The sequence below is a fragment of the Ursus arctos genome, unplaced genomic scaffold (genome assembly GCF_023065955.2).
Source record: "Ursus arctos isolate Adak ecotype North America unplaced genomic scaffold, UrsArc2.0 scaffold_20, whole genome shotgun sequence".
In the NCBI taxonomy this organism is placed as follows: domain Eukaryota; kingdom Metazoa; phylum Chordata; class Mammalia; order Carnivora; family Ursidae; genus Ursus; species Ursus arctos.
Genome location: NW_026622875.1, coordinates 20,720,828 through 20,734,439, shown reverse-complemented (window position 1 = coordinate 20,734,439; position 13,612 = coordinate 20,720,828).

Genomic DNA, 13,612 nt, shown 5'->3' with positions numbered 1-13,612 from the left:
CCGTTTCCCCTCTCCCTAATTGGATTATTTTAAAGAAAATCTCCAACATCAAATCAGTTTATCTATAAATACTTACTTCAGTTTATATCCCTTAAAGATAATGATTCAATTCTGCCTCAGAATCAAATCAATCTACTCCCCAAATCCCATTACCACCACGCTAGTTTCAGACCATCACAAATATTCCCACAGCATTTTAGTTTACCTCTCTTCCTTCAGGCTTTTCCTTCCAATCTATTCTCTACACTGGACCTTCCCAACTTTTTTTTAATTGTTCAACAGTATCATTGTAATTTTTAAAATATATGTGTCCTAATATGTGCATATTTATTAACCACATATTTAGCACTATGTTGTAGTATACATTAAACTCATGATAATGTAAATTTGGGGGAAATACAACTGTTGATTGGTGTCTGTATTCCTCTCACTCCCCTTTTATCATTGGGGAAGTGGAATGTTGGGGGAGAGATTGAGGCAGGAAGCAGAGAAGCTGAGGTAGGTGGGTCCTGGTGTCTGTGAGACCTTGTTATTTCCTAAGCCCAGTGTCCCATTCAAGTTGATAAGGGGTCACCAGCCAATGCTTTGGAGGTTTCAGCCTGCATGTGCATAGAATTGTCCCCATTGATGATTAAACTAGGGGGGAAATGACCACCAGATGGCACCACAACCCAAATAAAAGGAAAATGGATTTCTCAGTTCTCAGATGCCCAAACTCCTGGATGCCTAGCTCTGCAAGTTCCATCATAATGCATTGGATTTTTTTTTTTTACTCCATTTATGGTATTTTGTCAGTATTTTACTGTGTAATTCACATCATAAAATATACACTAAAATAGAAATCTTTTTTTAAAAAAGATTTTATTTATTTATTTGTTGGAGAGAGAGAGCACACACAAGCAGAGGAAGTGGCAGGCAGAGGGAGAAGCAGGCTCCTCTCTGGGCAAGGAGCCTGATGCAGGACTTGATCCCAGAACCCTGGGATCCTGACCTGAGCCAAAGGCAGACGTTTTCACCAACTGAGCCACCCAGGTGTCCCTAAAATAGAAATCTTAAGGAAATGAGATAAAAATATAAACAATTTCAATTTCCTTTGTAAACTGAAGTGGATTTCAATATACACCTCCTTGGTACATGGTGCTCAAAAATTTGCATTTTAAATAATTTTTAATAATTTTCATTTTTCCTAGTTTTATTGAGAAATAACTGGCATGTTACTGTGTAAGTTTAAGACATACAGCATGATGGTTTCAATTATATATATTAAAAAATGGTTATCATAATAGGTTCAACTAACATCCATCTTCTCATATAGAGACAATAAAAAGAAAAGAAAGAAGAATAAAAAAAAAGAAAAAAAGATTTTCTTCCTGTAATGAGAACTCTTAGGATTTACTGTCTTAATTTTCCTATGCACCATACAGCAGTATTAGCTATAGTCATCATGTTGTACATTATATCCCTATTACTTATTTATCCTGTAACTGGAAGTTTGTACTTTTTGGCCACATTTCTCCAATTCCCCTCCTACTATCTCCTACCTCTGATAACCATAAATCTGACCTCTTTTTCTATGAATTTAGTCGAATTTTGTTTGTTTGTTTTAAATTCCACATATAAGTGAGATCATGTGGTATTTATCTTTCTCCTGCTTATTTCACTTAGCATAATGCCTCTTTTTGTGGCTAAATAATATTCCATTATATATATGTCATATATATACGTCACAATTTCTTTATTCATTCATACCTCTATGGCTACTCAGGTTGTTTCCATATTTGTCTATTATAAATAATGCTGCTATGAACATAGGAGTGCAGATATCTTTTCAAGTTAGTGTTTTCATTACCTTAGGATGTATTCGCAGAAGTGGAATTGCTGATCATATGGTAGCTCTATTTTTAATCTTTTGAGGATCCTCCATAGTCTTTTCCATAGTATCTGTACCAATTTACAATCCCATCAACAGTGTACAAGGCTTCCCTTTTCTCCATATCCATGCCAGTATTTGTTATCTCTCATCTGTTTGATAATAGTCATTCTAGGGGCGCCTGGGTGGCTCAGATGATCAAGTGTCTGCCTTAGGCTCAGGTCGTGATCTCCAGGTCCTGGGATAAAGCCGCGTGTTGGGCTCCCCCCCCCCGCCCCTCCCCCTGCTTGTTCTCTCTCTCCCTCTCTCTCTCTCTCTCTCAAATGAATAAATGGAATCTTAAGAAAAAAAACAGCCATTCTAACAGGAGTGAAGTGATGTCTCACTGTGCTTTTAATTTGCATTTCTCTAATGAATAGTGATGTTGAGCATCTTCTCAGGTACCAGTTGGATTTTCATATATTTTCTTTGGAAAACTGTTTATTCAAGTGCTTTACCCAATTTTTAATTGAGTTGTTTGTTTTCTTGTTATTGGGTTGTATGAGCTCTTTATATGATTTGCAAATATGTTTCCCAATTTGTAGATTGTCTTTTCACTTTGTTGATGGGTTTTTTGCTGTACAAAAGCTTTTTAGTTTGATTTAGTCCCACTTATTTTCTATTTTGCTGCTTGTGCTTTAGGTGTCATATCCAAAAATCATTACCATGACCCATGTTAAGGAGCTTTGTTTCTATGTTTTCTTCTAGTAGTTTTATGGTTTCAGGTTTTACATTTAAATCTTTAATCCATTTCAAGTTAATTTTTGTAAGTAGTACAAGATATGGGTGCAGTTTCATTCTTTTACATGTGAATATCCAATTATCCTAGCATCATTTATTGAAGAGACTGTCTTTTCTCCATTGGGTATTCTTGGCTCCTTTGTCGAATATTAGTTTGCCATATATTCTCAGATTTATTTCTGGGCTCTCGATTCTGTTCCATTAGTCTCTGTCTGTTTTCAGGCCAGTACCATTCTGTTTGTATGACTACAGCTTTAGTTATAGCTTGAAATCAGGAAGTGATACCTCCTGATTTATTCTTCTTTCTCATGATGTTTTTGGTTATTCAGGGTCTTTGGTGGTTCCATATGAATTTTAGGAGTGTTTTTTAATTTGTTTGTATACTTCTGTAAAAAAAATGCCATTGGAATCTTGATAGGGATTGCATTGAATTTATAGATGGCTTTTGGTAGTGTTGACATTTAACAATATTAATTCTTCCAATCCATGAACACAGAATACCTTTCCATTTCTTTGTGTCTTCTTCAGTTTCTTTCATCAATGTTGTAATTTTCAGTATAGAGATCATTTCCTCCTTAGTTAAATTTATTCCTAAGTATTTTACTGTTTTTGATGCTATTGTATATGGGATTTATTTCTTTATGTCTTTCTCAGAAATTTTATTGTTAGTGTATAGAAATGTTACTGATTTATGTATGTTAATTTGGTATACAGCAACTTTACTAAAATCATTGATGAGATATAACAGATTTTGGTTGAATCTTTAGGATTTTCTATATATAATATCATGTCATCTGCAAGTAGAGACCATTTTACTTTTTCCTTTCTGATTCTGATACCTTTTATTTTTTTTTTCTTGCCTCATTGCTTTAGCTAGAACTTCCAGTACTATGTTGAATAGGAGTGGTGAGAATGGGCACCCTCTCTTGTTCCCACTCTTAGAGGAACAGCTTTCATCCTCTTACCATTGAATATGATGTTAACTGTGGGTATGTCATATATGAACTTTATTACATTGAGCCATTTTCCTTCTATGCCTACTTTGTTAAGAGTTTTTATCATGAATGGATATTGAATTTTGTCAAATACTTTTTTTGCATTAAGGTATCATATGATTCTTTTCTTTCAGTCTATTAATAGGATGTAGCTCATTCATTGATATGTGTATGTTGAACCATCCTTGCATCCCAAGGATAAATCCCACGTGATCATGGTGAATGATTCATTTAATGCGGTGCTGAATTTGGTTTACTAGTATTTTATTGAGAATTTTTACATCTATATTTATCAGGGGTATTGGCTTGTAGTTTTCTTTTCTAGTAGTGTTTTTCCTGGTTTTGGTATCAGGATAATTTCAGCTTCATAAAATGAGTTTGACAGTGTTCCTTCCTCTTCAATATTTTGGAAGAATTCTCTTTTTTCCTTGGTTAATCTAGTTAAGGGTTTATCAATTTTATCCTTTCAAAGAACCAACTCTTTTGTTAATCTTTTCTGTTGTTTTTCTGTTCCTAATTTTATTTATTTCTGCTCACATCTTTATTATTTCTTTTCTTCTGCCAACTTCAGGCTCAGTTTGTTCTTTTTCTAGTTCCTTAAGGCATAGAGTTAGGTTGTTTATTTGGAATCTTTCTTGCTTCTTAATGTAGATGTATATTGTTAACTGTTCTTGCTGCATCCCATTAGTTCTGGTATGTTGTGTTTCCATTTTTGTTAGTCTCAAGAAACTGTTTTATTTTCTCTTTAATTTCTTCTTTCATCTATTGGTTGTTCAGGAGAGTATTGTTTAATTTCCATGTGTTTGTGAATTTTCCAATTTTCTTCTTATTGATTTCTGTTTTTATGTCATTGTGGCCAGAGAAGATACTTGGTATGATTTCAGTCTTCTTGAATTTGCTAAGATTTATTTTGTGGCCTAACATATGGTCATTCCTAGAAAATGTTCCATGTGTGCTTATGAAGAATATATATTCTGCTGTAGTTGGATAGAATGTTTTGTATATGTATTTGTTAGGTCCATTTGGTCAGTAGTGTTGTTCAAATACACAATTTCCTTATTGATTCTCTGTCTGGATGATCTAGCCTTGTAGAGAGTGGGGTATTAAAGTCCTCAACTATTATTGTATTACTGTTTATTTCTCCTTTTGGCTCTGTTAGTTTTTGTTTTATATATTTAGGTGCTCTGATGTTGGGCATATAAATATATATAATTGTTATATATATCTTCTTGATGTATTAACCTCTATTATTATGTAATGACCTTCTTTGTCCTTTTTACCATTTGTAGTGTAAAGTGGATTGTTTCTGATATAAGTATAGCTATCCCTATACAAATGACATTTGCTTGCAATGGCTTTTTTTTCCATACCTTCACTCTTAGTCTATGTGTGTCTTTAAGGCTAAAGTGAGTCTCTTGTAGGCATCCTATTGTCAGATCTTTTTTTTTTTTTAATCCATTCAGCCATTCTATGTTTTTTGAGTGGGGAATGTAATCTATTTGTTTAAAGTAACTATTGATAGGTAAGGACTTACTATTGCCATTTAGTTGTTTTCTGGTTGTTTTGCAGACCCATTGTTCCTTGTTTCTTATCATGCTTTCTTTTTCTGTGTTTCGGAGTCTTTTGGTATCAGTATGCTCTGACTTTTTTATTGTATTCTTCTGTGTAATTACTACAAGATTTTCCCTTGTGGGTATCATGAGGTTTACATAAAATACCTTAAACTTATAATACCTATTTTAAAATTGATAACTTAATTTTAATAGAATTTATATACTTTACGCTTTTACTTCTTGTCCTCACATTTTAAGTTATTGCTATTACAATTTACATTTTTTAATATTGTGTAATTAATAATAAATTATTGTACTTACGGTTATTTTTTCTAAGCTCATTTTTTTAACTTTTAAGCTAGAGTTGTGAGTTATGTACCACCATTACCATATTGCGGAATCTAACTATGCTTTTATATTTACAATTACCAGTGAGATTTATGCTACCTTTTTGTGTTTTTATGATGTTAATTCGCTTCCTTTTACTTTTACTCAAAGAACTCCCTTTAGCATTTCTTGGAAGGCAGGTCTGGTGGTAATGAATTTTTCAGCTTTTATTTGTTTGGGAAAATCTTTATCCCTAGTTCGTTTCTAAAGGACAGCTTTGCTAGTTAGAGAATTCTTGGTTAACAGTTTTTTTCTTTCAGTATTTTGAATATGTTATCTCATTCTCTTCCTGGCCTGAAGAGTTTCTTTTGAGAAACCCATCTATGGTCTTATGGGGGTTTCCTTATATGTAACTTCCCTTTTCTCTTGCTGCTTTTAAAATTCTTTGTCTTTGACTTTTGACAGTTTAACTATAATGTGTCTCATTGTTACCCTATTTAGGTTCAACATATTTGGAGTCATTTGGGCCTCATGGATCTAGATGTCCATTTCTCTCCTCAGGTACAGGAGGTTTTCTGCCATTATTACTTTAAATATACTTTTTGTCCCTTTCTCTTCTAGAAATTCTATAATGTGCATATTGTTTCTTTTCAAAGTATCCTCATAATTGCCATAGGCTTTCTTTACTCTTTTCATTTTTTTTTTCATTTTCACTCCTCTAATGGAGTGATTTCCAATGTCTTATTCGCCATGTCACTGATTCTTTCTTCTGGATGGTCAAGTCTGTTTTTGAAACTATTAAATTTTTCAATTCATTTATTGTATTTTTCAATTCTAGGATTTCTGTGTTTTTGTTTGTTTGTTTAATGGTTGCTATTTTTTGTCAAATTTCCTGTTTTGTTCATGCTTTGTTTAGTTGTCTGTCTGTATTTTCTTGTAGTTCATGAAACATCCTTAAGAGGATTATTCTGAATTCTTTGTCTGACAGTTCATAAGTCTCCATTTTTTTAGTGTCAGTTATTGGATCTTCATTGATTTCCTTTGGTGGTTTTGTACATAACTGATTTTTTGTGATCTTTGATTCCTTATGTTGGTATCTGTAAATTTGAGAAATGGGGCTCCCCTTCCAGACTTCATGGGTGTGCTTTCGCAGAAACAGTTCTTTACCAGCTCAGTTTGGGTTTCTGGGTATGTCTGCTTGTAATGTCTTTGGGCAGGTGGGGCCTGCTATTATGGTTTAGTTTGGGATGAGGCAAATGTTTGAGCTCTGAGGTTGAGGTTGGGGAATGTGTCACTGGCTGACAACATTTGGGAGGGATTGCAGGCTTGGCTCCCTACCAAAGTAAGATTGCAGGATGGGCTCTGCAGGTGCCTGACTGAATTCTCTAGTCAGGCTTACTAGATGGTTGGGTATAGTCAGTAGTAGATGGGGTTATGAATTAGCTTCCCTTCCCTGGCAGGGTAGCAGACCAGAGCCCAGGGCCTGTGCACTTCATTGTTTGGGGGACCTAATCAGACCTGACTATGCACTGATTTCCCTGGTCAGATGAGGAGGCCAATGGTTTTGTTCTGCAGATGGGAAAGTCATGGGCTGTGCACTCTGTTCAAGTGCCACTGTATGCAGGGCTATTAAATGGGCTATGCAGCTTCCTGTGTGCTCTGGTTAAGCTTCCTGATCAGACAGGTGGAAAGCTATAATCAGCAATGAGCAGGGCTATGAATTAGATTTCCTGCCCCGGTGCAGCAGAAGGAGCTCTAAAACCAGTAAAGCTCTTTTTGTCCAAACTCAGGCCAACCTGCCCCCCAAGTTCTCTGGCTTAATAGAGCCACTGGCTTTGTCCTGCAAACTGTTAGCTTTGTTTACTTCTCTCTCTGTTTGAGTGCCACTGGGCCACACAGCTTTTAACTGTTTTCACTAGCCCTTCTGGTCAGATGTGGTTGGAGGTCACTCTCCAAAGTGGGTGGAGCTGTGGCTCATCTCCTTTCTTGGGCATAGGCAAACTGGGCTCTAGGGCCAGCAAAACTCCTCATCTGAGGATCCAAATCAGGCGAATCTGTACTCCACCAAGTTCCCTTGTCAGTGCGTGTCCCTGACTTGGTTCTATAGATGAGCAAAACACGGGTTGGGATTACTACTTGGGCAAAGCAGGTATGAACTCCGTCTGCCAAGATCCATGTGCTGGTTGTTGCAGGCCCTTCCTCCTTCTCCATCACAGTCAGATTCCCAGTAGCTGGGCCCCACAGACTCCCCTGTAACTCCGGTGGTGTAAGATTGGAGTACGGCCTCCTCAAAAGTGACCCACAGGGGCGCCTGGGTGGCTCAGTCGTTAGGCCTCTGCCTTCGGCTCAGGGCGTGATCCTGGTGTTCTGGGATCGAGCCCCACATCAGGCTCCTCCGCTGGGAGCCTGCTTCTTCCTCTCCCTCTCCCCCTGCTTGTGTTCCCTCTCTCGCTGGCTGTCTCTCTCTCAAATGAATAAATAAAAAATCTGAAAAAAAAAAAAAAGTGACCCACAATGCTGGGGAAGGCTGGTTATCCGTACTGGGTTATCTTTTCCCACTAGAGGAACTGAAAGTTCAGGAGAGGCCTTACCATGTGGTACTGGACTTTCCTGAGGGAGGGGTACTGTGTTCAACATGTAGCTGCTTCTGTTTTCTAATGCAGTCTATGGTCTCTGGATGCATGGGGGTGCTTCAACCTAACCCCCGTATTTTAGGATTCTCTCAGTGGTTTTTTGTTCTTGGGTAAATATTGATTGTTCTTCTTGGGAGGGGGAACAATGTCAGGAACAACCTGTGACATCACTCCCATAATTTTCATCTTAAATAATTTTTAAATTACTTATTTAATAATTCAAAATTTTATTTTTTTTGTTCCTAAGTGTTTTGTTCCTAAGTGATGCTGATGTTGTTCGGAGTTGTTCTACACAGTGGACAGAACACCATTTTAAAACCGAAATATGATTATGCCATTCCCCTGCTTCAAAAGCAATTTTGACAATATATGTCAAATATTGTCAGACAGATCGATGGGTAAAAAGGGGCAAATGTCAATTGTTTTTAGCTGGATAAAGTCTCAAATAACAGGTCAACATTCTGAAACTAAATAACTCAATAAATGATCCTATACAGCCAAATTGCATTAACACACTTGTCCTGTTTAGTAGAAACACAAAACCGTTACAAAAATCATTTAGTTCTCATAGAGGAACTTATAATATTTGAGAAACTTTAAAGCTATTTGTCTTTCTATCAATGTGGCAGTTTCACATCTACTAAGGCTGTATAATAGAACTAGGACTTCACTGTTTTTGAAGACGATTCAGAGGTAAGGATGTGGAGCACTTTCTCATGTGTTCAGGATATTTATACCTCAGTAACAAATTATTATTATTTTCATTGCTAAAGTCCCAAGTATAACCATAAGATTATATCAAGTTTGTTTGAATGGTAGTGATTATTCATATTTGTAATCATTGGTTTTACTTTTCTCCATATACATTTATCTGTTGCATATGTCATTATCTTCCCACTGGCATTTTAATATGTTATGGATATTAATCATTTTTCTTGGCTCTTGTCATACAGAAAATTTAAGTTTTATTATATCAAATATATCTTCCTTTATATCTTCTGGGTTTTGAGTCTTGCTTAGGAAGGTTAACCTCATGGTTATAAGTGTTTTTCTGTACTTTTTACTGAGATTCTTTTTACTTTAATTCCCTAGTATTCATTTTCTCAAATTTATTTGCCAATCCTTTTTGAATAAGACAACTTGTTTCCTGGATGGATAGTACATTTGTCAGAACTGAAGTCTCTTGCTAGTTTAAGAATAAAGAGGCTTGTTAAGAGATATAGATAATGTACAGAGTCTTTTGGAGAAACTTGACTTGGTGGAACTTAAATCATATCAGGAACCCAATCTATAGGTGGATCTGGGAAATGTAGAGTTTGGCTTTCCAGGAAGGTATCCAAGAAGAGAGTTGGGGCAATCCACAGAATCTGTTAATGTGTTACTAACTAGCCCATCATTTTCCCATTATTTTGATATGCCATCATTTTCATAGATAAAAATATCTTTGGGCATAGTAAGCAGTCTCTGCCACATTCCAAAGCTCTTTTCCCATTTTCCCTCTGCTTCAGTTAATGTTGTACATGATTTTATTTTTTTCAGGTAAGGATGGCCAAGGTGTGGGGTAGGATGGAGAAGGTAGTGAGCTGCCCCAGATCATCCTTCTATGTACCAAAGCTATTTTTTCCAATGCCTATTAGGCTCACTTCATTCTGGGATAATTACTGAGCTTGATCTTTCAGTTCCTAATTTTTCATCTATTCTGATATCTCGACTATCCATTTAATTTTTTATCTCAGTCATCAAAATTTTAAATCCCCAAATATCTAGTTACATTTTTGGTACATGCAACATCTCATATTTCTCTGAAGGTATTAATTATACTTTTCAAACGTCTTCTGATCTCTAGCTCTGTTTATTATTATTAGTAGAAATATAGAAATGCTGCCTCTCTTATGGTGATCCCCCCCCACCAAATGTGTGATAATGTTTAGTTATCTGTTCAGTTTTGTATTTTAGACTCTCTGTTCACTTTGCCTCTTTTGTTAACTGTAGCCATTGGCAGAGGCCAATTTGGTGTAAGGAACAGCACTAGAGAGGCAAGGATATGTTTGGTAGCTCATCTTCAGGGTGTGAGAGACTCGTGTTCTTGTTGGAAGTGTGTAGCTACCCTGGTTATCCTTTAGAACCGGTAGGGGAGGAGAAAGCTATTGACTAGCTTACCTACGCTAAGCCTCTTTCCCTGATTTCCCTCTCTGATGAGAGCCTCGGAGCCCACCTCACAATTCTTGATCTGTTAATTTTGAGAGTGCACACCCTTACCCCCACTGCTTCTTCCCTTTTCTTTTTTTTTTTTTTATTTAAAGATTGATTTATTTATTTGAAAGAGAGAAAGTCATTGAGGGGCAGAAGAAAAGTGAGAGAGAAACTTCAGCAGACTGTGCTCAGCACAGAGCATGACATGGGACTCTATCTCATGACCCTGAGATCGCGACCTGTGCTGAAACCAAGAGTCAGATGCCTAACCAACTGAGCCACCCAGGTGCCGCCCAGGCTCCCCCCACTGCTCTTCCTTTGCCTTGGACTCCTCCTCTGTAAGAGTTGAGATGAATTTTCCTTCCGTTTTGTTTTTCTGAGTGGTGATCCTGTCTGTTGTCTCTCTTTTCTCAACATTGCTGGTTTGCTGATGGCAGTTTTATTTCTTTCCCTAGGATATTTTTTACTTTTCAAAAGTGTCTTCTCTATCTTTCATAAGGAGTTTACTATGGTAAGTAGGATATGGTAAGTTGGATATAGATTTGTGTCCTTGGTTAGCTATTTTGATCCAATCTACATTAAATAATGTGTGTGTATGTGTGTGTCTGTGAGAGAGAGAGACATGGAGATTTTTTGCATTATTTTCTGTCTTCTTATTTCTCAGATTATTCTTTTTTCCTCCAAATGATGTAAAAAAAATAAATAAAGACAGAGTTGAGCTGAAACTTAGTAATTTTCACCTATAGTTTTCTTCTCTATTCCCTTTTTCTGGGGGGAAAAAAAGGCCAAATAAAGTAGATATGTTCCCACATACTTCCTGGTGTTACCCAGTATCATTCAAAACACACCTACTTTTCCTGAAATTGAAGGCAAAATTGGTGCCCATAAGTAGCAGCTGATTTCAAGGGTAGGATCAGGGCTGGGTAGGAGTTGTGTATTATGGTTACAAGCATTTTAGAAACTATCAGGCTCTGTCGAACTAACACTAACCACATTCACAGAGACTCACTTTGTAATCCAGAATGCCTGGTGTGTGTGTGTGTGTGTGTGTGTCTGTTTTCATTCAAAGTATGGGATATATTATAACTTCGCAGGGATTACTTGTGATAATACAAATTTGGAGTTAGATTCAAGCTGGAATCCTATCTTCACCATTTGTTCACACTCTCTGTTACTTAATATTCTGAATCTCCACTTTTGTCCTTGTGAACATTGAATGTGATAAAGAACAAAAAGTTTTTGCAGCAGCTAGCACATAGAAAACATGGAATAGACGTTAGGGATGATGGTAAGAATTTTGGTGATTGTGAAATTCTGCTTTTATTTCTCTCTTTCTTTGAAATTTAAATTCAATTAACATATAATGTATTATTTATTTCAGAGGTACAGGTCTGTGATTCATCAGTCTTATATAATACTCAGTGCTCATTACCACTCATACCCTCCCCAATATCCATCACCCGATTACCCCATCCCCCCACCTCCCCTCCCCTCCAGCAACCCTCAGTTTGTTTCCTAAGATTAACAGTCTCTTATAGTTTGTGTCCCTCTCTGATTTCGTCTTGTTTCATTTTTTCCTCTCTTCCCCTATGATCCTCTGCCTTGTTTCTTAAATTCCACATATCAGGGGCACCTGCAAGGCTCAGTCAGTTAAGCGTCTGCCTTGGGCCCAGGTCATGATCTCAGGGTCCTGGGATCGAGCCTTTCATTGGGTTCTCTGCTCAGCGGGGAGTCTGCTTCTCCCTTTCACTCTCCCTCTGCGCTGTCCCTCTCTCTCTCTCCAATAAATAAATGAAATCTTTAAAAATGAATAAGTGAATAAATAAATAGATTCCACATATCAGTGAGCTCATATGATAATTGTCTTTCTCTGATTGACTTATTTTGCTTAGCATAATACCCTCTAGTTCCATCCATGCCATTGCAAATGGCAAGATTTCATTTTTTGATGGCTGTGTAATATTCCATGGTGTGTGTGTGTGTGTGTGTGTGTGTGTGTGTGTCTGTGTGTGTATTACATCTTCTTTATCCATTCATTTGTCGATGGACATCTGGGCTCTTTCCATAGTTTGGGTATTGTGGATAGTGCTGCTATAAACATTGGGGTGGAGGTTCCCCTTTGGATCACTACATTTGTATCTTTGGGGTAAATACCCAGTAGTCCAATTGCTGGGTTGTAGGGTAGCTCTATTTTCAACTTTTTGAGGAACCTCCATCCTGTTTTCCAGAGTGGGTGCACCAGCTTACATTCTCACCAACAGTGTAGGAGGGTTCCCCTTTCTCCACATCCTCACCAACATCTGTCATTTCCTGAGTTGTCAATTTTAGCCATTCTGACAGGTGTGAGGGGATATCTCATTGTGGTTTTGATTTGTATTTCCCTGATGTTGAGTGATGTTGAGCACTTTTTCATGTGTCTATTGGCCATTTGGATGTCTTCTTTGCAGAAATGTCTGTTCATGTCTTCTGCCCATTTCTTGTTTGGATTATTTGTTCTTTAGGTGTTGAGTTGGTAAGTTCTTTATAGATTTTGGATACTAGCCCTTTATCTGGTATGTCATCTGCAAATATCATCTCCCATTCCTTTGGTTGTCTTTTGATTTGGTTGACTGTTTCTTTTGCTGTGCAAAAGTTTTTTATCTTGATGAAGTCCCAATAGTTCATTTTTGTCTTTGTTTCCCTTGCCTTTGGAGACGTGTCTAGCAAGAAGTTGTGCAGTCGAGGTCAAAGAGGTTGCTGCCTGTGATCTCCTCAAGGATTTTGATGGATTCTTGTCTCACATTTAAATCTTTCATCCATTTTGAGTCTGTTTTGTGTATGGTGTAAAGAAATGGTCCAGTTTCATTTTTCTGTATGTGACTGTCCAAGTTACCCAACACTATTTGTTGAAGAGACTGTCTTTTTTCCATTGGATCTTCATTCCTGCTTTGTTGAAGGTAAGTTGACCATAGAGTTGAGGGATCATTTTTGGGTTCTCTATTCTGTTTCATTGGTCTGTGTGTCTGTTTTTGTGCCAGTACCATACTGTCTTGATGATTACAGCTTTATAATAGAGTTTGAAGTCCAGAATTGTGATGCCATCACCTTTGGTTTTCTTTTTCAACTTTCCTTTGGCTATTCAGGGTTTTTTCTGGTTCCATACAAATGTTAGGATTATTTGTTCCAGTTCTGTGAAAAAAGTTCGTGGTATTTTGATAGAGATTGCATTGAATGTGTAGATTGCTCTAGGTAGCATAGACATTTAAACAATATTTGTTCTTC